General features: G+C 39.8%; 1 protein-coding gene across 4 annotated transcripts in view; it reads left to right on the top strand.

The window, feature by feature from the left end:
• The window catches only part of nlgn1 (neuroligin 1), a 427,486-nt gene that overhangs the window by 98,794 nt on the left and 302,859 nt on the right, over positions 1-25,833 (top strand). For 2 of the 4 annotated variants that reach the window (XM_055005286.1, XM_055005285.1), the window contains exon 1: positions 4,621-5,155. The exons of 1 other annotated variant lie outside the window; for it this stretch is intronic. The gene's annotated coding sequence lies outside the window, so the exon portion shown is untranslated. Of the gene's footprint in view, positions 1-4,619; positions 5,156-25,833 lie in introns of those variants that run through there. One more of the 4 variants, XM_055005275.1, reaches the window with a different exon arrangement.

The raw sequence follows: 25,833 nt of genomic DNA, 5'->3' as shown, positions 1-25,833 counted from the left end.
AATACCCCCCAGCCCTAGCAAGCAACTCTGACGCTCAGTGTGGTCTGATGCCCCGGCAGACACCAGCCTTTCTGCTGCAGCGTCTGCAGGAAATGTCACACCATCACTTGTAACAGCGTTCGTCATTGTGAAGTCTTGCACACTATACATTTATTGAAAAGAAAGTCAAAATTTTGGCCACAAAATGCTTCACCGCAACCTTAGCTCAGCCAGTGATTACGTCTGTTTACTTCTGTCCTGCTCTCTGTGCTCACATATACAGCATTTCTCATTTACATGATTTCTGTTTCTGTTCGAGTATGAAATATTGACTGAGACGCAGCCCATTAAGCTTACATGTTAACTGGCATTCATTTGAGAACCATTTTTAAACCACAGCTTTGCAAAATTAAAATACTGATTTTATAACTGCAAAGTCATCTGACAAGTTCACCATACACAGAAGCTAGAAATAAAACAAAGTCCTGGTCTCACATACTTCAAATTCAAATGAGCAATGTGTGTCAGGTGCTGCACGGTCAGTAGCTGGTAATCACAAATACAGAGAGAATCTTATACCTGAAGAGGGTGAGGACAGCAGCAGTTCAACTGCATCTAAAATTACAGACACTCAAAGAGTGCGTTAAAACAGTGCTAAAACTAGAGGTTATACAGTCAAGGTAAAATGAAGCATCTTTGCCGTTTTTGACCTGAAACATTGAAAGACACGTTCTGGGCACATGTGAGACTTTGATCAACTTGCTGCACAGGACTGCAATATGGTACCTTTAAGTGGCAGTTCCCTATGAATTTGTACTTTTGCTGCAATTTTAGGTAGGTTTCAGTTAGATTTTGTAAATCAATACTTATGACTGTACCACAGTGCATGGTGTGATTTTTCTTTGTCCAAGTTAGTCTTTGCCTGCTTAATTATTTTCAGTATTCACTGGATTTGGCATGTTGTCATTTCATAAAATTATGCATTTAAAAAAAGGAATGTCTCGACCAATTGTGGGTGTTTTGTCTCTGTGACACTATTGTTTGCTCCCTTTATTAGGATTCGATCCTTGTTGCACTGCACAGTTGGAGAAAAGTTATGAAAAGGGTGATCCATCTTCCTCTTCATCCATGATCCTTTGGTCCCTGCAGTTTTCTAGCTTTGTGCTTGTGGAAACAAAATGTGACTCACAACAATATGACACATGATCCGAGTGTCTGTGTCTCTGGCAGTTACGTATCAGCAGTGATTAGTGGAGTAGCTACATGATGATTGTGTCAGACAGTAGTGGAAGGGGTAACAGTGGGCAACAGGAAAACGTGACCTATTGCCCACTTTGATTTGCCACTGCCCTGATGAGAATCAGGTTAAAAGGATCTGAAAAACCCTGTCTGGATGAGGTCATCATGTCATCATCATTTGTATTCTGAGAACATTAAAGGCAGAAGTCAGCAATTAAAATATGTTCTAGTTGTAAAGCAAGAAAATGGTGTGAACTGCTCAACAATAACAAGGCCAAGGATGTGGAATACTGTATAAACGTTATTGCGTTTTCATGCTGCAAGGAATAAGCATCCATATTACTTTGCTGGTGTATGAGCAGTCTAAGAACATTCTATGCAAATAGTTTGTTAAATGTAAAAGTAGAAATTAAAAAAAGGACTCAGAAATCATGAAAGATATTTTAGGTTGATTCAGAATTTCAAAAGAAAGAGACAGAAACGGAGGGTGTACAAAGCTGATTGCAACATGTCGAATCCACTTCCACCGAGTCGAAAAAATGTATTCAGAACCAAAACTGTTGTGCATTGACAGTTAAACACTCAACATTCAACAGTGTTTGTCGAAGTTTTTTTTTTTTTTCACATTCAGCACTTTTTATTTATAAAATGGTGGTTTTGAGATGCTCCGCCACCAAGGTTCTTCCACTTCTTCTGTAAATTCAACTGTTCATGGTCTGTATATGAATTAAGTGATACTTATTTTTATATAACATAGCACCCAGTTCAGGTAAATAAACTGACAATAACAGAAGTGCAAGGGTAAACCATGGAAACATAAGCACAACTTGATGATAGAGAAAGAACGAATGAATCCTGATTTGACTCACCAAATTTGAATTGAGAAGGATGGTTTGACTGGAACCAAATCTTCAAAAATGACTTCATAAGTTTGCCTAAAGATAAACAGAAGTGGTATTGAGAAAAAGGAAATCTGAAAATCTACATTCATAAGTTTCTTGTTTTACATCCTTGGCTCTCAAAAATATTCAAATTAAACTTTAACCAGGGGAAATACAGAGCCCCTCAAAGTTTATAATGAGGATTTTATTTTATTTTTTTTACCTGTCTGTTACCTTACAGCAAGAGTTTTTGTTACTTCACAATACTTGTTGCCCTGCAATAACTTTTGCTTACCTCACAGTAATGTTTGCATTTCCTCTGACCCACACAGAAAGGCTGAGCATGGTGTCATGTATTATGTAGTAGATGAGTGCTGGTTGTGTCCACACAGAATCAGTTCACCCTCAGCTGTGGCTGCCAGGTATAGGTTTAGATCGAAAACCACAGGGGCAAGTTGAGCCGGTCTCTGACTGACCGCTGCTCAGGTGGACTGTAGCTGTGACTATGATTGCGGCCTTTAGACAACAGGAGCTGTCACTGCGGTTTTAGCTGCATCCGTGCCTGTGCTTCAGTGGTTGAGATTATGGATGTGATGCATTCATTTTTAGTGGGAGTAACACCGAGTGTGTGCAGTGACTGTGTGTGCACTGATGGATTTGCTGTCTGAGGGTTGTATCGAAACTAGTGTACTCCTGAACTCCTGTGGTGTGCTGGTAACACACCGGTCATGAAAGCACCGTGAGTTCAAATAGTTTGAACTATGAATTATGAACAATCCAGAGACAGCTTCACCCATCACCGGCAGGCATAGCAGCTGCAGCTGTGCTCACAACCAGTGGCTGTATACTGTCAGCAACCAGACTTTTAAAATGAGTAATGAGCACTTAATGCATCATGTAAAGGCTCACATCATGTCTCTTTTATGTAGTATCTGCACAGTGTTACCTTAACTGGCAGTCTGTTACCACAGGACTGAACCAAAACACCAGCTGTTCATACGGATGAGAAGGAATGCAAAACTTATTGTCAGAGAACCAAGAAGTATTAGCAGGTAATCCAAAGACAAGCCAGGAAAAATCCCTACTGTGACCTTTCCAGAGCTACGCAGATTGATGTACTCATAGCTCAAAAACTTTCTGAGAGGAGCAACCTCTTGGTTAGTCACAATCACAACTTTTTTTCAGCAACACAAAGCCCTGACTTTATGTTTGTGTGTGTATATTTTCAGTTATTTTACCATTTTTTCCGCTCTCTTTCCTCATACCGTTCACCATTTATTGAAGCATAGTATTATTAACCCTTCGTGCCCTGATGAATACATCCAAATTCACATCCTTCCTTCTTTGGTGAATTTCTCTTCCAAGTATTTATTACAGTGAGATGTAGCACATACAGAGCTCCAGATTGCAACCATTTTTGGGGGTGTGTCAGCGAAAATATCATGTGGTCACGTGTGTGAGTTAATGATGATGATTTGGCTGTTTTGGTGTCCCTCCAGTTGACAAGGGTAACCACTGAGCTGGCTGTCTTCTTCATTGGCTCCCAATCTCCCCCTGAATAACTCTTGGTTGCTACTGTGATCCAGTGATGAAGTGGTCTGTAGCTGATTGGCTTCAAAAGTAAAACAGTATCCTGGCCTTATGATTCAGATATAGCCAGACTTCCGACAGTATTCCCTACACAGTTGTATAAAGGTATCTTTTCTGCCAGCATTTCGTGGTGAGATACATGTCAAAACATAACAGTATCACAATATAGAATATTTTCCCCTTGATGTAAAGGATAACAGAAAAAAAAAAAAAAAACTGGAAGATTTGAGTAGTCTAGACAGTTCCAAAAAAGAAAAGGTCTACCTTTATTTTGAGCAAGATAAGACCCTCAATATACAGGCAGTGAAATTACCGTGAAGATAGCGGAGGGCTCCTTGGGTTAAAAGTCTATTCTATAGATGATTTCTGTTGCTCTTGCCTCCTGTCCTTAAAGATGAGTTCCTCTTTTGCTGCTTGTCCTGCTGTTTCGTTACTTATGGAGGGAGTTTTTGCACAGAAAGTGAAAATGCATGTTCTCTACAGATTGAACTGCTCTTTGACATTCAGTGTTAAACATTTTGGGTTTTCCAAAAGTCCAACACTAGACTTAAGTTGACGTTGCCTTCTATTGCCTTCTTTTTGCATTTATTTCATACTTTTCATACTTTGTTGTAGTCAGATTGTACTTTATGCAACAGCTTTTACTTTGTATGCACAATCTGTAACACCAAAATATGTGTTTTCCATGCGTAATTTATCATGCAAAGTCTATGATTTCTCCCCTAAAAGACACAAACCGATAAATTCTCCAAATCTCATGTTTCTTTAAGAGCAGACTGAGGTGGGGGCGGGCTGGGAATGAACTCGTGTGGCTGTGGAGTTCCCTCTAAAGGCCGCTAGGCGCGTCTCTGCTCCATGAAAGCTTCCGAGGAGCGACTGAAAGCTGAAGGAGAGGAGGAGGATGAGAGGGGGGGAGAGGAGGAGAGAGCGAGAGAGAGAGGACGGTGTTTTATCAGCCAAGTGCAGCCTGAATCGTGAGGAGCGGACGATGGGGGGAAAAAAATCCCACTCTTGTTTCTTTTTCTCCAGCATCACCGTCATTAACATGTAGACCGGCGCGCGTCAAAAGACCCGGAGCGTAATGGTCTCTTCTGTCACAGGAGAATATCATTCTTGTCATAGTTGTGAATGAAAAGAAAAACATTTTGGATTAACGGCGCACTTGTTTTGGACTAAAGAAGGCTTTCCTGAGATTGTTTCCGCGCGTGTGTAAACGTTGGACCGCATTTAACCTGAGTTTCTACCCTCTGGAGTGAAAAGTGCGCCAGTCTCATTTCCCAGGCTTATTTCCAACGCTTGAGCGTCGGGATTTTTAAAAATTACTATTATTTTTATTTCGAATGGGGGGGAAGCTATGTGGCTTTTGGAAGGAATGGACCTTATCCTAACGGGACGTAACGCACAGAGGAATATTGTCTGAGGTGTGGAGGACAAAAAAAGCAGCGAGTGGGATCCTTCTTTTCACGGTAACTGCTCATTCAGACTTAATTCTGTCAGTTCCATGAGGCAGGGGGAAATTTTGGCTGAGGGCTTTGATAATTTACCGGTGAAATCAAGCAACTGTGATCCAGCGGTGCTGATTTTTAGTTCATGATTTCCACGGCATAGGAGGTGGATGGTGATGGTGTTTGGAGGACAAGTTCAAGTAGCTGGTAATGGATGCAGTTCTTTAAAAAAAGGGGAAAAAAAAACAAATCCACACTGCATTATTTCTGCTTAGTGGAATGACTTAGTAATGAGTGGATGTGTGCATTAGAGAGCGTCCCGTGGCCAGCAGGAAAAAAACAAAACAGCATCTCCTCTCCTTCTTCTGTCTGCCACTTTTGACTCCCTCACTCCGTTCCAAGCGCACGGACGCTCAGAGCTGCGCACTAACGCCGACCAAGCGGCGCAAAAATACCCGATGCGCGGAAAAAAAACGAGGCTTTGGATGAATTAGTTCTGATAAATATCATCCTGCTGCACGAATGTGTGGAATACCAACAATTCAGCAATCGGTCTGCTCGTCCTTTACCACCTGCAGACTGTTTTGTGTGCGGACAGATCTTCTGTCAGTGCTGATCATCCGCCAATGAGAGAATTATATTCCTCTATTTTTTAATTGGGATTTAACAGCCGAGTTAGTGGATTTTGGATATTGATGGAAGTTAATTGGATTCAGTAAAATATTAGATCTCGTTAATCAAATGAAACTCCTCTCAGGCTGATTGCTGGGGGTCAGAATGGAGGGGAATTGCAAAGAACGGTGTGTGTGTGTGTGTGTGTGTGTGTGTGTGTGTGTGTGTGTGTGTGTGTGTGTTGAATGAAGTCTCTCTATCCTCTCTCCTATCCATGAGGAGGAGGAAAGTTGCGCCCATCGGCCGCTGCGGGGGCACCATCACCATATAAAACTGGATGAATGCGGTATTTGTGTGTGTGTGTGTGTGTGTGTGTGTGTGTGTGTGTGTGTGTGTGTCCGCCTCAGCGACTTGTCACACAAGAAAAATGCAGTAAAAAAAAAAAGAGAGAGAGAGGCTTCCAAATTGTCCTGATGGAGTCCTTAATGGCATTACCCCATCACCTGCACAGTCATAGGTGCAGCCTGGATCGGGGTTTGATGAAGTGAAAAGTAGATTTTTTTTTTTGCCACAGCTTGAGCTTTGTGAGCAAAATGCATTTTTTATTTATTTTTTTGGTTTGCTGCTGAGCATTCCTGTGTTTAGATTGGCCAAAAAATGTCGTCAGAAGTGATGCTGTACTGGTACTCAGGGTCTCCTTGACTATATCTGACACACAAAACTCCTCAAACTGTCTCACATTAAGCACCTGCAGCACCCTAAGGCTCATTCTAAAGGGAGACAAGGATGTAATATGTGGTATGAGCAGCATCTCCAAGATAATTCGAGTCCAAAGAGATTCAGATAAAGGGTGAAAGGCTTGAGATCACGTGACAGAACTGCTATCCCAGGCGCTAGATGATGATGACATGATCGACCTTTCTCGTGAAGTTTCGTGATATTTACCCCCCTCCATCTTCTCCATTTCTCACTGCGATTACGTTTACTGTGTGTTGGTGGGTGGGAAGGAGGGGAGTAGAGTGAATGGTAGAGGGCCAGTCAGTTCACACCACTCTGTCCCAGGGGCTCTGATCTACATAGCTCAGCCCCCAAAGTAAACATCTACTCACCGCTCATCGCATCGTGTCTTCCTCCTTTTCAGCCTTCAAGTGATGCTCTCCTGGTTTCACCCACATCCTCCTCTCCTCTCCTCTCCTCTCCTCTCCACCCCCCATCTACCGTTTCTGTACAATGGAGGGAGCCAGTTCATAAATTATAGATTCCTTGTTGACTCATGCTGTGGTCCTATTGTTTCTGGAGAAAGTGGCCACCTCGCTCTGTGGTTACCTGTTTTGTTTTGAAGGGTTCTGTTTAGGAAGCTGGCACATGGAATTGCAGGTATGGTTCCAGTTGTTTTTTGCGCAGCTGTACATAATGCCAGAGTTTCACTGGCTGTAATCTATGAGTAGCTGGTAGCATAGAAATAGCAACCCCACCTCCTCTTTTTTTTGTTAAAACACCAATAATGTGTTTGGATGATGATGATGCTAAGAAGTTTAACAGACTACAGTTTAATTCCTGTCCAGTTGCTTCACTGACTACAAAACTGAGTAGCAGGGGGTTTCGATTTTTTATTTTTTTATTTTTTTTGGCCTCCTTTACAAAGTTGTGAAAATCATTATTAAGTAAGTTGCATTCAGGGCCTGCGAGCATCAGCAATGCCCTTGTATAACGTTTTAATAACCAATCTGTTGTGATGCTGCATTTTCTCACCAGGAAATGACAGCATTGGTTGTGTATTAAAATGTGCTTGTTAAAATTTAGTTGCAAAGACGTGAAACTATATGGGTCATAACTTCATCATGGTGGCTGATTGGAGTCCAGAAATTGGCTTGGAGGATAGTCATATGGGTTGTTTTCAGAAGACATTAAATAAATATCTATAATAATACCTTTGTCCACGTATGGGCACTATATGTCTCCTTGTTGTGTATCCCCACATTGTGTTATTATCAGGTCAGCTCAGTGTAAAGACAGAGACTATCTAATAACTAGAAGGTTGCTGCTTTGATCCCTGACAGTGTGTTGCTTTTTCGAAAGTGTAAATTCGCTCTGGTGTGTTGATGAATCAGTGGTATAGAAACACTGCTGAATGGACCATATTTTAAGGTCTGATTATACTGGAATCATGGCAATGAGGAAACAATTACAATATATTAAACATGCATCTTTCTTTACTGAGACAGCAGAAATTAAATTGGCTATTGACAAGAATACAGAGAGGACACAAGTGTTTTTACTCAGCTAATCTTGTCTTACGTTTAGGAAGAAAGTGGTGCAGTTTTTCCACTTTGCTTCCTCTCACATGCTGCTACTTGTTTCTGCTGTAGGTAGCAAATAAATGAAACTACAAATCCAGCTCTAAAGTGCTATAAAAAAAGAACAAATTATTCAACATTGTGCAAGTAGAATATTTTGTTTAAGTGTTTTAAAAATAGAAAGTAAGGTATATGCGCATCTTTAGATAAAGCTGCATAAATGTTTAGTATTAACTTTGTGGAATTGTATGTTTTGACTTGCATTGTGATCATCTTTGTAGTTGTTTCTTCTTACTCACTGATTGGTGCAGGGCATTTATATCAATCAGTCATTTGCTTGGAAAGATGGTAAAGGTCAGAATTTGATGGCATTTTCTTGGACATGTCACACTGGATATTCTCATCAAGCAAAATCCAAATTAAAAAAAAAGTTTCCTTTGCAGACGGTTTCATATGTGAATCTAAAACTCCAAACTCAAGTGGAGAAAACATTGGATTTGTAATTCTGTTGAAGTGACACTTTGAAAACAGATGAGAGGTTTGTGTCCTCGGAGTGGATTATATGACATACATCAAGCTCATCCATTCATGCAAAAATACCACTTCAGCCCGTGTTTATTGCAGCTAGAAAACGTGTTCATTGGTATTTGGATGTTGTGTATTGTGGGGAGCCTGTGAACAGTGGTAGCAGGAGCAGAAAGAAGCCCTCAAATTAGCTGGAGCTATTCTCTCGCTTTGACAGTCATGCTAATATTGTTTTTCAACAGTTTTTGGCAGCACCTGGGCTCTGATAGATTCACATTGCCGTCATGCTCATGTTGCTTCTTTTGACTATCAGAATGTTTTAATTGCGTAAAATGAAAAAACAATTTTTCTATGTGTGATTTTAAAAAAAAAATGCACAAATGGGGTTTTTGGACAAAAGACAGGCTTTATCAAAATGTGCTAAGGGGGAGAAAAAAAGCAAATCATTAGAGGTGATAATTTACACAGACATCAGAGAAAAATGTGACCAATGGAGTCACAATTCCACCAACAGGCACATCCAAATAAAGAATTCAGAGATGGCGGACTGGAAGGAAGCTCAAATAAAGTAGACCACAGGGTGCATCAGTGATGGCAGGCAGAGGTGATGAACTCTGCAAGCAGCAGAAAAGATGGAATACTACTTTGTAGTCTTTCTGTGAGGGAACCTTGTTTATGGCAGTGTCTGCTGAAAACAGCTCCATGGATTGAGAATCCAATTTGGCCTTGCAACATCTCAGGAGTCCAAGCTGTTTCTTTTCTTTTTTTTTAATGGTAGGAGGACTTTGTCTGTTACACAGAATAACACAGTATCAGGGGAGGACACACACTTGTTGGAGCTCCTGGCAAATGCAGACCTGTCATCTGCTCTGTGTATGGCCACTTCTGTGCTCACTGAGGCGAATGTGTAACCGCTGGTTAGTCTTATCTGCATGCTGTAATCCACAAGGACAGGGACGGGAGAATGAGGAGGAGGCTGGGAATATGGAACATAGTGTGTTGGGATGGGCATCCTCTGACACTATGTTTGTTGATCACCTAGCAGTGATTTTTACATTTTTTTTTTTTTTGCCAAATTCCTGTTAGCTGCAGAGTATTTTGTCAGAAAGTGCAGTATAGTGGTTTAGTGTGCTTCTGTGCTCTTTCTCTGAATGTTCTAGTGTCCAATAAATCATATGAGTGGTTGGTTGGTGTTAAAATGTATGGATGCTGTGAAACAACCCTCATTAAATGCTCATAAACCGCAGCTCCACATTGTTCTAGACTTGACATCTTTATAACATTTTAAAGTTTGTGTGTTATGATGTATTTTATTAGGGATTGCTTTATCTACATAGTTTTTTTTTTTTTTTTTTTTTAAGTCTACAGCACTGCAGAACTTTTGCACAAGCCCTTGGCTACAAATTAATGTTGGACAGCCGAGCAGAGTTTAAAACCCCAAAACAGAACTTACATCAATCACCTTCAACATTAAAACCATCTGCCTGTTGTTGTGTAGAGCCACCTTGTTTCTGATCCACTGGGGCAAGGACACAAGATCTATGGTAGGTGTTCTGGTTTCTAGCACAGGAGTGTTGGCAGCAGATACTCAGGATCCTGTGGCTTCAAGGATAGGACCTCCTTCGATCACGCTTGGTCCTACAGATGCTTGAGCAGATTGGGATCATTGGAGTTTGACAGCCAGGTCACCACCTTGGGCTCTTTGCTATGGTCTTTGAGCATTTTTTTATTTTTTTTTTTTTTGCAGCACATTCTCCTGTTGAGGGAGACACTTGTGTCCAGGAGTGCTGTTGCCATAGGGGTTAGCTTGGGCTGGTTTGGGTGGGTGGTACTTGTCAAAGTAACATCCACATGAATGCCAGGACCTGTAGTTTCCCAGCAGAACATTGCAATGTAATAAGAGGATCAATGTCATTCACTTCATCTGTCAGTCGTTTCAGTGTTGTGACTCATCGATTCCAGGATTTTTAAAGAGTATGTGTATACAAAATAAAAGCAAACCAACATGACATGCAGGGATCTATCAAATGATTGACTGGACACTTGGATTATTTCCAACTAAACATGAAGTTACACAATATGAAAAAAGTGTCTAGCTTTAAAGATCCAGATAAACTGTAAAGCTGAGTGGAAACTCAATATTGACTGTCAGGTTTTAGTGTCGCTCAGTCTTGCTGGTATTTGAGATCATAAATGCGACGTCGGGGGATTTTAAGGAGGTGTGACACCTAACCTTTCTGATTTGGCTAAAATTAACTCTAGTGTGTTTGTATTTATCTGTAGTGTTTTGACTTTAGCTCAGTTTTATGATAAAAACAACCCTCTGAAAAATGGAATTCTGCTTCTGGCCGGCTGTATTTGAGGTTTGTTTGTGGCTTTAAAGCAAAGCAGAGCATGCACAGGATTTCATGACAGTAATTATAGGTGGAGTTCAAAAGGTAAACTAATAGTAAATCTCTCTGATAATTAAAAAAAAAAAAAAAAATCCCTAGAAAAAGATCCGTGAGCAAAGTTTATCCAGGTCAGTGTGCCTGGTACATCATAAAGTGACAGAAAAATGTTACAATATAAGTGTGTTTGTGCTTGTGTTCTGCTCTTTGCATTTTGGCAGTTCATCATTAGAAAGGATCTGACCACACAATACCTGCCTCCTGTAGTGTTACTGTAACAGATGCATCCTTTGCTTCCTCTTTCTGTGGTCTTTATTATTCACAACATTAGGCAGATTTTCTGGCAAATAACGCTTATAATTAGACTTCTTTGTGAGCTCTTTCTGAATGTACACAGTCGAGTGCAACATGACTTGCTGTCAGTCACATGGCTTGCAGGGTTTGATGATGCAGAGAGCGACAGTTGACAAAGCAGTCAAGTCACTGAATCACTGTATGACTTCATGTATATTCCTCCGCAGCTGTCATTTGCTAGTATGTTAACAAACCGGACAGGGACGTTAAATACATTTACTGTCATCGCTAGTCCGGACAAAGTGAGTCACTGCATTTAATGAGAAGTAAATGGAAAGTTACTGTATGAAACAATGGAATTAAGAAAGTATGAAATATCCTTCCATTCTTTCTCTGATTTTCTCAGCATCGAGACATCGGAGTGATAATGGGCAATAGCACAATATTCATTTGACTGCTTTTCAAACCACTCGCTACAGTGTCTGCCTTGCAAATGGCTCCTGACAGAAAGGTCTATAGTGTAATGGGGGATGTCTTTTTCTTGCTTTGTTTGCTGCACAAACACAGCTGAATGAGCTGAGCGGGGCCTTAGCGATAGCGTTGTACTTGCATGGGTTGCATTACATGATGCATAAAATAAAGTGTTTTGCTTTTCCCACTAAACCATCAGCCCACACTTAGCACTACAATTGGGTGGAAAGCGCCGTGTGTAATAGTCAGAAAAGAAAACATAATATAGGCCTTAAAAGGAAACAGCACGATGTTGGAAACCAAATAGTGGAATTAACTGTGGCAATCCAACTCAAACTGCAAATTAAATATTGAAATACCGAGCCAAAGAGCTTCCAACTGCTGTTGTGCTACAAAATGAGGAACAAACTACTATATTATGAGCATGTTGCAAACACATGTAGACCATTCTTGGATTATTAAAATATTACATGTGATGTGTTGTGATTTGATTGGTTCTTCCCAATGACTTTCCAAAATCATAGAATTGTAGAACGTTATAGTTTGCTTCTAACTGGACTACAGTGTTTGTCATGAGAATTGAAACAGCGAAACAAGGAAACAGATATTTTCATTTGCTGTTCCTCAAGGGTTTAGTGCTGTTCAGCTGAAGGATTGTGTGTGGGAAGCCTGAATAGAGCAGCAGTCTTCTTCAGCCTCCTTCTGCCTCACTGCACTGAATCACTTGCTTTTGTTGAGTTGAGTAAGTAGGTGCTTGTTTTAGTGTAACTGAGCCCCATTTCGCTACAAATTACAAATTCTTCTTCATAACACAGATTCTTGAGTCAAAAGTTATTTCTACTTGTGTGTGTGCAGTGTGGAGAGTCTGAATTCATTTGGAGGAAGGGGTGGATTTTTGGGTTTGTAGTTAGTCATTTGTTACTCAAACACTTTTTGCTCATGAGATTGATTGCTGTCTAGGTAGCAAATGAGGGAGTAGCATCATGCTGGTATAGCATTGCACAAATCTAATAGAGGAAGTCGCAGTGGATCAACAAAGTATCGGTCTTTGCTCACTTTCTTAAAAAAATATAATAGAATGCAGAATATTTTAATTAGTCTTCTGTGCAATAAAAGAAAACAATCAAACCACAAATGACCAAATCCAAGGTGACACCTGCAAATTGCTCCTTTTGTGTGACAATATAATGCCAGACAGAAAAGCAGCAAAGACTCACAATCAGGTAGTTAGGGAACATTTTGCTTTTTGGCTTTCAATCGGTCTTAACAATACAGTAATTATGAAAATATTTGTTATTTTCTGATGCTGCTTATACTAATAGTCAACATTTGCTTGATTTTGATATTTTCTGTCACCGGCCTGTAACCATCTGAACCTCAAGCCATTTCTGGGCTTTTTGTGCTTGTGTCACATTTTTACTTAATGTGAAGTCATTCTTCATTGCAATATATAGTCCTACAGCTCTGTGGAAACAGTACAACCATGGCTGGAGGTAAAGAGAACTCAAAAATGTCTTGTGTACAGTATAGCAAAGATCTCATGCCATCTATCATGAAAAAAGAAAGTTGAATTTCTTTTATTATATATTTTGCAATAAATAAATAAATAAATGCAACATTTTCAAAGTCCTCCCAGGTGTTTCCAATACTTGGAAAAAAAACAACTGGATGGTAATTCCACATAATATAGTTACTTTATCACCAAAATTTTTACAACCTATACATCCTTAATGTTTTTGACACTACTTGGTACATTGACTCTAGACAGATATTTCACCATGCTGAATGAATCTTGCAACAGTTTCCTAACATTTTGCTCTTCTGTTTACAGTTTTTGAGCCATGCTGAGTTTATGTCAATAATCACGTATGTGTTATTTTCCTGATTTCAATACTTGTGTCCTCCCTGTGCTATGTAAACACAGCCTGCAGTTCATCCGTTTAGGTGAATAGTTCCTACATTTTTCTCACTGATGACTTAGAAATAGAAATGAATGAAAATAGAATGATTTTAGGTGAAATATCGCAAAATTATGCTATGATTTGGCTCTTTTTGCTGACAGAACAGCACATCACACTTGATTAGTTCATCATCGGAAAGTTGGAAATCTGACTTTTTTTTTGTTTTCAAAATTTTTCTGGCTCAGGTAAATTGTGTTTATTTTATTTTAAGAAAACACGCCCTACCCATGGTGGGTGCAGAGGGTTAACCAAGCACTTTCATTTGCCGAAAGCTGATTACCAGTTAATCATTCTGTAGCGCATAGCTGCAATACCTTTAATCATTTGCAACGACTGTGTGAAATTAAAAATTTTTATGTTCCAATTGACAACTGCAGTATACTAATAGTGCCTAGTCCAGCCAATCAAAAAATCAGTGTGTGAGATATCAACTTGATTTGCAACTTGTATGGACTGTGGATGGTCAGATTACTTCTGTTTGGGCTTTTATGTTGTTGGGGCCTTTTGGATATTAGACTCCAAGCGCATGTCAACATGAGACCATTTAAAAAAAAACGAATACATTCTGTGGTGCACAGAAACAAAGTTTTCTGTGTGAGTGACCTAATGAACTATAATTTAGTGCTCATGATTAGCTTTCGTTACTAAATTCATCTGCTCTAGCCCTTGTTATTGGGTTATGAGATCATTTGGCTGTCATTCTGAGATGACTGAGTACAGAGTGCGCTGGTGAAAGCCATGAATCACTGGCTGTGGTTATGGGATTTTTCCCCCTTCCCAATGTAATCACTATGATTCCAATCAAAGTATTTACATGTGGTAAATTTTGAATGGAATGCTTTTTTTTTTAAGAATTGCTCATCATAATATCCTTTAGAAACAAAAGGTATTTTGAAAACACTCAAAGACACTGGCATTGTGTATTTTCAATTTAATGCATAAATAACATCCCTATTATGCTGTTGTGGAGGTTGGATGAATATATATGGGAAGATGATGGCTTTGTCTCTCCGTTTTCGATGTACCTGTCCCCAAGGGTGTCACTCTTAAAGGCTTGAAATCCTTTCACACATTTGTAGCAGCTGAAAGCTCACCTGAGGATGAAGCTGAAAAGAACAGACTGTGCTGGCAAACTGATAAGGGCTGTGAAGGTTACATGGCCAGAGAGAGTGACTGTGTGCGTGCTGATGTATCTTATGTTCAGGCATGCATTAATATGACTAGAGGTTCCTGAAAACCATGACTAAATGCTAAGCAGTGTTAATAGACAGTTCTGCTTCGAAGGCACAAATCTATTTCTCTTCTCATCTTGTTTCGTCTCAAGAATGCCTCATGACCACTTAATTACGCTTCTTTACTTTACCTAACATGCTCCTCTAGCTCCACCTGTGTCTCATGTCATACCTCTCTCCTCACTTGCTGGTGTGCCTTTTCACTACCAAATGCCTTTCAATATTCTCAACAACCTCTCAAATTCTGCACATTCTTTCTCTAATTTTATTGCTGGTTGGGTCTTAGTAGAGTTTATTTTTCAGACCAGGATCTCCTTTACTGAGCAACTGTGAGTCCTTTTTGTGGCACACAGTGCAGAAAATTTTGCAAACTGGCCAAACTCATCTTTGTATTTCTTTTTTTTCTTAGTTTTTTTTGGAACTACAAGCAGCAGACCGCTTTAGGGCCCCTAATGTTAAACTCTGATCTATTCTGCCTGAGCATTCAAACGCAGTTGGCTCTGGTTTTCAAAAGGGACAGCCTTCGCTCTCAGAGAGACTTCACACCTTTAAGGCAGCAGTTATATAAAACAGTATCAAAAAGACATGAAAACAAAATTCATACTGTAGGCTCCTGCAGTGGCCCTCGTAGTCCCGCTATAGCTTCTAGCCTCTTAAGATTCCCCATGGAACCTCAGGGAGGCAGGTTTTCAGATATGCACCTCAAACTAACTGCCTAATTATGTCTTTGAAGTAGACTTGAACTCTCACCGGGTGTACCGCAGGTTGGTGAGATGAGTTAAGTGATTTAAAGAGGCAAAGAAATGAAATGGATCCTGGGGAGTTGGAGTGTAAAATGTTAGAAATGATATATAATGATCCAGCCTGTCCCGTCTCGCGATTCGTAAATGAGTGGGGTTTTTAAGGTGCGCTTGTGTTGACACTCGAATGTGTGTGTGAGAGCCTTCTGGAGGCAGCTCAGCACTCGCCTGTACCTCTGTCCTGAAGGGATACATCTCACGCTGAGCCAGTGTGGTGGCGAGGAAAGCCAGTTTCACGCCAACCCACTGCTTCCCCATTGACCCTCCTGGCAACCGGGCACAAAATTTCTGCCAGGTGAACCAAACAGATACGGGAAAGCTCGGTTCCTCCACCACCCACATGGATAGCACCGGCCACTTTCCTCTTCATCTATGCTACGGTACCCATGGCACCTGCCTGCTTAGTATGGACGCCTACTGAATGAATGTGAGAGTAGAGAACACATCCATGCATTGATTCCACTCAGTCTCGATGATGGAATCGTATATAGTGCAGGCAGATTGGTGGTTAATGCACTCATCCTTTGTGTGAGGTAAAAGCTACATTTTTAATCCGGTGGGCATGTGTAAGTGCTGGACTGTCACAGCTGTATAAGCTATAGCTTATGCGTGTTTATTTATGTCATTATCTAAACGATAAATATTCCCACCAAAAAACAAATCCACCGTTTCGTTTAAATGAATTTTATTCCTACGTTTTTAATTTTTTTGAGCATATTTGGCAGAGCTACAAGGCCAAAAGCTTTTTAAAAAAACTCAACACTTTGTCTTCTTCTGGTGGTGCATCGTCCAGAATACCGCCTGTGTTTTGTCTTCCTGCATTGTGTTGTGCTGCTGTGATTTGCCATCCAAACTCTGCACATTGTACAAACCACCTTTTTTGTTTTTGTGTTTCATAATTTGAAGTACTTCAATACTTTCAAAATCTTGATCTTTCGAAACTTTTTTATTGAACTGAGTCAGAGTCCGATCTAACCACTGCAGCAAATACATACAAAAAATGTTTATCTTGTAGAGAAAAAAACGTAAAATATCGACGTTGACGCATTTACAGTGTTGATGTACAATTATTTTTTACTAATTTAGGAAGTTAGTTTCTTTTTTAGTTGGTTTATCCAATATGTGCAAACTTTACTGCTGCGAGTGGGAAGGAAGGAAAAAGAATGGACAAAAAGAAGTGGATGATGAGAAGGTGGAGAGAGGATAAGGAGCAGAACATGGGGAAAACTGAGCTGACACATCCTCTCGGTACTCATATACCTTACTGTTCCCAAGGCTAGCATGTGTGTGTTTGTGTGTGTGTGTCTCCTTGCGTGGGCTATGTGTGTGAAGTGCCCAAGGCTCTGCGCTGGAGTTTAACTCTGTTCGTAGGAGCCAAGGGTGCAGAGCACACTGATCCAGACTGACAGGCCAGAACACAGGCTACATTCCCCAGTCAACAGCCTGAGTAACAGCCAGCCAGCCAGCCTCCTTCACGGGTAGGATGCCTGGAGACCGACAGTCAGCAAACAGCCTGGGCAGCAGACAGAATACTTTATTAAAACACCGGAAACAAAGTGACATGGGGCTGAATGTATGGACATAGGATTTTATCCACAGACCTTCCTGGCAACCAGGAACCACATATCTCAAAGTTCTATTCCATTTCTTAGCAGTAATTGTAAAAAAAAATAAAAAATAAAAAAGTGTCCATGGATCATATGTTTTCAGTCAAAATTAAGTTATGAGTTATTGAATACAGAGTCATTTTAGAGGCTCTAAAATGCCATATTTGTTAAGGCCTCTCAAAGTCATTATAGATGACTGCTGATTGAACAATTTGCCATTTGACTATTTTCTAATCTATTCCTCTCTGAAACATGGTTAGCTATAGGCTTGCTTAGGAAACAGCAATGGTCACAACAATACGAAAGTGTCAGTAAAAAGCTATACATGGTGGTCTTCTGGTTTGTTTTAGTTATTCAACCCAACTCCAATGTCATGGTACTTCTGTCCTTATCCCTGACAGACAAACAAATGGCCACCAGAGGTTCATGTCAGGTAAACAGTCTCTCTCAACAGCATAGATAAACCAATTATAGGGCTTTTGGGTCCACTCAAAAAAAAAAAAAAAAAAAAATCCTGATCTGCTTGTTTTTTTTTTACCCTCCTCTATCCTCATTCAGTGGTAGTTCTTACTTGACTGGAACTACATTGCAAGAAGACAAAGCAAGACTTTAGCTGGAAGTTGAATACTTGAAAATTTGAAATGTGCTGGCCAAGATGTGGCCAAGGATTTGAGGAGTTGCCCCAAGACCACGGACCAGATTTATACCACAAGGAAACATGCGTAAGTCAATCCCTAGAGACAAACCTTTAAAAGAAGACCATGTAGTGAGAATATGCATACTACACACTAGTGTACGTGTTTCTTTTAGAGAAAATAAAAAGGTGAGACAATCTTAGAGTAAAACATTTAGGTATACTGTCAGTTATTATTGTCCTAGTTTAAAATAAGGCAAAGCATGCATTTATTTATGCTATAATTGACTATCTTCATTTCATTCTGACTTGCAAAGCAGATAAGCCAATTAATAATAACTGCGATTTCACTGCAGTGGTGGTATGGGCGCTATAGATAGACGCAGCCATGTGTAATGGTGGTGTTTAATGACAACAGTTTTTGTGCTGTTGGAAAACCTTGACGATGCGACACAATTGCACTTCTTTGCTGTTCTTCTCGTTGACTCATCTAATGAGTGGTGGAGCAGGCACAGCTTATGTAATACGCAGGCATCTTTTTATGGCTGTAACTGGGGGAGTGGAAATGAGGCTTGTGCACATGTGCCCAGTTCCACCATGCTCGAGATTGATGAAACAGAAGCACACGCTGCTGTCTAAATCTCAGCATAATTCTATGTTTGTGTGTACACACAGTTTTAGTCATGATTCTACAAAGTTTTATGAGCCCAGTCCACGAAGCCAAGAGTGTTATTTAAAACATAACGTGCTATTTCAGTCTAAAGCTGCAATGACTGACTTCAGATAAAATAATCAAATCGGGGAGAACGGCTTCAAAAAATGAGAAAAAAAAATCTGACATCAAAAAAGTTTTTAAAAAGAAGCTAAAATTGGTGCACTGTGAGCTTCAGTGTGCGGCAGAACTGCTGCATGAAGCTGAGTGAACTGAATACTCTGTTTTACTCGCGTCATATTGACCCCATTTCCACCTGGAATATATCCGGGTGGGTTATCTGGATAATGATATTCACTCAGTGGTTCTGTGCACTTCCACCGAGTACAAAAATGTGTTCCTGTTATCTTGATTGCTCCCCCAATTAGATCCGATCTCAGTATGCAAATTGGTTATGTGAGGCTGGCTGCCTTGTCAACAAACGTGGCATGTCAGGTCAAGGGGAGCAATGCGGCTGGATGGACTCTGTTGCTTTTTCGATTGCCGAACGAACGATGCTGCTAATACCTGTGGCTTTTGTCAGGCTTGCTGGAGTTGGACAAAGGTGACCTTCCAGTTTGTGGGACAGATTATTTTTTTTCCACAGTGTGGTAACACTATGTGGAATGCATCTCCGTCTATCTGATCAGAATGTTGCCACCTCTGACTGTTGCAAATTCTGAACCCACCGTACACTGACACCTGAATACAGATTAGGGCAGCGCAGTACTGGATAAAAGTGACATTGCCACCTTTAGTTTCACTGTAATGCTCAATATGAAAAATGCGTGTAGTAAATATAGCATGACTATAACTTACCAACCGCAGGATACAGTATGTGGCCAAACCTCTGCAGCCTGGCCAACTTGTTCACTGCAGGCCTGCTATTACACCAACTTGACATTTCTCATTGAGGATCCAGGCAGCCAACACTTCTCAGATGCCTGTGGTGATTTACTCACTTGTATCGTATGCTCATCCAAGAAAAATGCAGTTTGCAAACAGCAACAGTCCAGTTGGAGGTCAGCATTAATAAGTGGGCTGTAAGACTATTGTAGGGCTCTATTGCCCAGTTGGACCAAAAGTCAGTTGTAGGTGCATAATATTCCACTTGTGGCAGGTCTGTTTCAACTTGTGCATGCCGTTTTTCGTACAGCTCTGAGATGACAACTTCAGGAAAAATAGGTGCGTGATGGTGTGACATACTGCTTGTCATATTTAGAAAATTATCTTTGGTAACAGTATTAATTGGTGTCATGTCTTTTTCAAGGTGATTTCTCTCTGCTGTTTGGAACCTTTCTCTTATGGTGCAACACTGGCAAAGACTTGCAAAATATTTATTTATTTTTGCTTTGGATGGCATTCAGATGTGGCTTTGCACTCATTTTGCAGAGCTTTTTGGCTTTGTGGTGGTGATTTCATGTGGTCAAGCAAAGTAGCTGTGTTGCCTCGTGTTACGGAGACATTATCTTTTTTTGTTCCAAAAATATTGTCATAGAACTAATGTTGCATTTGTTTTTGGAACTAAATCTTCTTTTTCTGTGTTTTCTGGTGTCTCTCCCAACTAATTTTGCTGTGTATCCATAAGGCTTTCTACTCTTGTACATTTGTTGTCATGAAATGAGAAGTTTTTTTTTGCAAAATAAGTAGCAACAGGATGTTTTTGACTTATTTTGTTATTTTTAATTTGCATAATAGTCATATGGCACTTCTGGCAATGTGCGCTCATTGCAGTGTTGATGCTGAAACAACAGATTACAGATTGCATGCTAACAGAGAGAACAGGTAAAATAAAGCTGCTCATGTTTGTACTTTCATGAGAAACAGATGCACTGACGCTCCACTTAAATGCATTGCCTTGAGCTACTGTGACACTTTCTTTTATGTAGTTCTGACTGTTTACATCTGGAGCTTTATGGTTCCATTTATCCCAGCGACAATGGTTCCATTGTGCTATTTTGCTAATTATTTATTGTTCAGTTTTGTGTCTTATTACTACTTCAGTTCAGTTGTTTTACCTCCCTTATTGCTTGTTGCCCTCTTTCTTGTGGATATGCAAAAATACAAATGTATTCCTTTCAGTGTATCTTCTGCCCTTAATCAAAAGTGTGACCTTAGTAGACAGGAAAGACAGGCAGATGAGTAGAAACACAGTTATCGTGGCATTTGCTTGTGCATGTACTGTACGCTGATTGACTTCTAAGTCTGCTTTTTGAAGATGACTGTTAGTCCTGGACTCTCATTCACCTTTTCTCTGTCATATAAATTTAGAACAGGTAATCGCAAATCGTGTGTGACTCCACCACTGATGTAATCTGCACAGCGTACTGAGTAACTGCATCCCTATTGGATGGTTTATCACGTCATGATTCCGCTCCAGTCTCAGCACTGACTGTGAATGCAGAAAATATCATGCCCTGAAGGTAGTGAGGTGGAAAATAAGGCAGTGGATGAACATAGAACACATTAGACTTTATGCAAGAAACCAAGGTTCATATTCTGCCTCTGACATGCAATTAATAGTCAATTTCTTTGTTCATTATTTTATTAATTGCAGTAACCTTTCCCTAACCTTACCCAGACTGCAGTTCAATATGTGCAGATTTGGAAGAAGGGCCACATTTAAAAAAAAAAAAAAACTTCAGAATTTATTTTTCTTTATTCATTGATTTAAAACAATCACTGAGTATATTCTGATTTTTAGCAGTAGAATTGCCCAGTAGCAATTTTCTTGTCTGGTAATTTGGTTGTATTAGACTGCATAGAAGACAGTTGGAAACTGCATGAAGACTGTCTAACTTTTGATGAAGTCCATCAGCCACATTATGCACAATTTGAATACTGTAGCTATTATTGTAGCGGGATTATTGAAGTCTGAATAATTCTGTAGCAGTTTTGTGAAGCTTTTTAATGGTGGACTTTGTTGGACGCGTTTATCCTTCTCTCCACTTCAGTTGTATTCAGTGCAGTTCAAATGGCTGTATTCAGATGCAGCATCGCCAAAGCACTGTGTCAATGACAAAAATCCACAAAATGTTTCTAAAACAGGCACAGAAATGAAAAAGAAATGAAAGAAAGCATTAAAATAAACCAACTTAGAGAACTTTTTGCATGTTTAAAAATGTGTTGCTTCAATTTTGTGTGCTATGTTCAGAAAGCTAAACCAGTGAGAGAACCAACTGCAATAGCAACACATTTATCCTGTCTCTCTCTCTCTCTCTCTCTCTCTCTCTCTCTCTCTCTCTCTCTCTCACACACACACACACACACACACACACTCTCTGTCACACACACATTGGCTCATCATATTCTCGGACTGACCGGGTCTCTCAGACCAGTGAGAAGTTGAAGCAGGATGGGCCTGCAAGCTAAGCACATCCCTCAAATAGTCATAAGCACCTCTTCAATAAATCCCTTCCACAATCCCTGATGTGTGTGTGTGTGTGTGTGTGTGTGTGTGTGTGTGTGTGTGTGTGTGTGTGTGTGTGTGTGCGTGCGTGCGTGCGTGCGTGCGTGCGTGCGTGCGTGTGCGTGTGCGTGTGTGTGTGTCACAGACATAGGTGAGATGAGATGCTTAAAATAGGACAGACAAAGGGATTGAGGATGGCTAAAATGCTGTGATGTTGTGAGGATTTATCACATAACAGCGGCTGGAGGAGAGATGGATGGATGGACGATGGGAAATAGAAGGTGGATATGGATGAGACTGACTAAAGCACAGGCTGATGGAGTGTTTAGCTGAGTGACTGACTAAGCCATAAGTCTCCTGTGAGCCCTTATGCTTCTCTCCCTTTCTCTCTCTTTCTCCTCCCTCTTTTATCTGTTCTCTCCCTCTCTCTGTCTCTCTTTAAAATAACACTATGTTCTGTGTGGTGACAAGCCAGAATGAAATGATTGGCCCTTAGTTTTCCCCCGACTGCCCTCTCAGATAATCACATACACCTACTGGCTGCCTCCACATGCTGACTCTACTTTATTAAAGGCAATCTCTCAATGCATTATGTTACTGTGGTTAAGTGTCACAGCTTTGACTGGGGCGGGTTTGACAACTGTGATAGTGAAGTTCCTCAACTTACTTTCTTTTATTTATTTATTTTTTTACCATATATATCCCTGTATTTTTGGTCTGTCAGTCACTCAGTCAAGCATGGTAAAGGCAATTAACTTGTCTATATGTGGGTCCTGTTTAACCATAGAATGTGACGCTAGAGTTAGACTGACATTCCAGAGGATGAGGTACAGAATTGAAAGTTTCCTGATCGAAAAACTCCCAAACATGACTGTGCAGAGACCCAGAGCAACATTAATTTTGAATCATGCTGGTTCCTGTTTTCTGTGATGATTTTAAGTAAAATATTCACTTTTGTTTTTTAGCTCTGTTTTGTGCTCTTCTAAAAGCCAAGCCTAGCCAGTCATTACAATTGTCTGTCAGCTGAAGTTTAGTAAAATGGAGTTACTAGACTTTTGTTGTTTAAAAATGCTCCTTTATGGGGCTTGACATGAGGTTATTAAGGGCAGTGGTTTGGAAGTTGGAAAAGCACAACGATTGAAAAGACATGAAAGAGTCCAAAAATAAGTTGTTGTGTGAACTGTTTGGTCTGACCAGATTCTGTAAAACATGTAACAAGACTATAAAACAACCTGCTTGGGGTTCATAGGGCTAAAAATTGAGAAGGTCTGTTTTTTTTTTTTGGTTTTTTTTTGTTTGTTTTGTTTCATTTAGTTTTAGTTTTTTTTTTTTTTGCCAAATTCAGTGAATATCTCCTCAATGATGATACTGACATGCAACATTTCGCTACTTTATACTGAGTTTTGCGTCACGTTTGAGTGGAAATATATTCAGAGGCTGCAACCTTTGACTTTCCTGTGATAGGTTCAAACCTGCTGAAGGCTCACTGTGACATTTAGACTTGTGCAATGAGACTTTCTTTGAAACCTTGAAAGATCCATGTTCATCGATGGATGTTTCATTACCATATTCTGTATATTATTCTGAATATTCATGCCAAATGAATCCTTACTTCACTGACTGTATTGCTCTAAAATTATACAATGTAGTTTCTCTTGCTGTCATCACTATACTGTTACAACAAATGGAAAAAAAATGCATAATTTCTGAAGAACTTTTGCCATTAAACAGAACGTGCACAGTATAAGGACATGTTGTGTTGTGGGTGGGTTCTGACTCAGTCCAACTCAGGCAGGACACATCTCCAATGACCTGTCCTTCAGCAAACACATTTACTGCATTATAAAGAACATTTATAATTAAGTTTAAGGTACTTTTGCAGATCTTTTTTCAGTTTTGCCAACATAAATATGAATTAATTTAGATGGTAACGATTGCTGTGGGCTGTACTTGGTAACATGCTGACCTTTTGGTGCTTCTAACCTTCTCTGTCATCACCGCCCGTTTTAAACAAAGCTGATCTTGCAGTGCAACTACTGTCGCTGACCTATATTTTTTGTTTATTTTGTCTGACAATTCATGAAATAATGATTTTAACTGCAGCTCAGCAGCTTGGGAAAGACTGCCAGTACACATACTCTAGTATTTAATTTATGAGGCACAGTCAGATACTCTCTGTGTTGTCTGATAACAAAAACAGAAAACAAAATATGTAAATGAGAATTGTGACTTGGACTGTGTTACAGCGTAGCATTTGAGATCACAGAGAGCTGAGGAGATGAACAGAGGTTTAAATGGACACCATTTGCCCTCTATTGCTTTTCTACTTATCTAATTTTCTCCTCTCTTGTTCTCACAAACTACAAACATGAAGAACGGCTTTTCTTAAGGTAAAATGACCAAAAGCTTAGATGCATCACTACTCTCTCTCTCTCTCTCTCTCTCTCTCTCTCTCTCTCTCTCTCTCTCTCTCTCTCTCTCTCTCTCTCTCTCTCTCTCTCTCTCTCTCTCTCTCTCTCTCTCTCTCTCTCTCTATATATATATATATATATATATTTATTTATTTTTTTTTTTTTTAATTTATTTTGTTTTTTTTCTTTTAATCACATATGATGTAATTATGTGAAAGTCATGAGCAATATTTAGCTGCAGTTTTTGTACAAAGCGGCTTTCACCTTTTGGACCCCAAAACCCACTGCTGATTATGAAACACCTTATCTTTGATGGTAAAATTTGTACACAGTTTACAAGAGCCAAAATCTGTACAAAACAGGAAAAATCATTCTGAGCAGGATTGAACTAATTAAGGGTGACTTTCAGTTTCATCTGTAAAATTAACCAGATCAAAGCTTAAAATATTTAGTTGAGGCCACTATTCTGATGGTTTAATTTAATAGTAAACCCTTTGCTGTAATGAGATTCTTCTCGGTGCAACTGTGAAGCCTTTAATGAAGGTCATGTGACAAGAATTCTGGGACTATTTGGCTGAACTGGGCTGAACTGCAGGCAGTGTTATAAGCAGATGGGAGAAATGTGGGAGCATGTAAATAAGCCATATGTAAATAATAAAATATCTTGTCTATAAAGCTACTGCAATGTTGAACAGTGTTGTACATGTTGATTCAAATTTTTTTTCAATTTTTGTAGAACAAATAGTCCAAAATTCAGCTTTTGAACTGTGTTATGTAAGTACAAATACAGATTTTGAGTTCTTTCTTCTTCTAGCCATGGTTGTGCTGTTTCCATAGAGATTCAGGTCTTCATATTGTAGTGAGACATAAGAGCATCCAGAAACTTGCTTGGAATTTAGAGATTAATAAGTTTGCAACATCTTCCATTACACACACACATCTGGAATTACATCATACACATACACACACACACACGCACGCACACACAGTCGGGCTACCATCACTACAGAGCACAATACACAGACTTGCACTTATTTCCTGGTGACTTACCTTAAAGTTAACCATAACCTAAAGGTAAACCAAACCCGACTTTAACATTAAATGGAGTCTTTGTACTACATGTAAAGATTTACATTATGTGGACTTGCTTTTTGTCCCCAGAAGGGAGGTGGGTGCTCACAATGTGACTCTGTAAACTGATTTATGTCCCGAAGACATAAATACACAGACATACACACACACACACACACACACACATATATATATATACACACACATCACTTTAATGGCTGTCATTGAGCATCGGTGAAATGGCAGCAGTGTGGCTGCAGGCTGCCGTGGCTGATCTGAGCTCATTTGAACAGC

The sequence above is a fragment of the Amphiprion ocellaris genome, chromosome 2, assembly GCF_022539595.1.
Source record: "Amphiprion ocellaris isolate individual 3 ecotype Okinawa chromosome 2, ASM2253959v1, whole genome shotgun sequence".
Lineage (NCBI taxonomy): Eukaryota > Metazoa > Chordata > Actinopteri > Pomacentridae > Amphiprion > Amphiprion ocellaris.
This window is presented reverse-complemented; position numbering and strand designations above follow the sequence as displayed.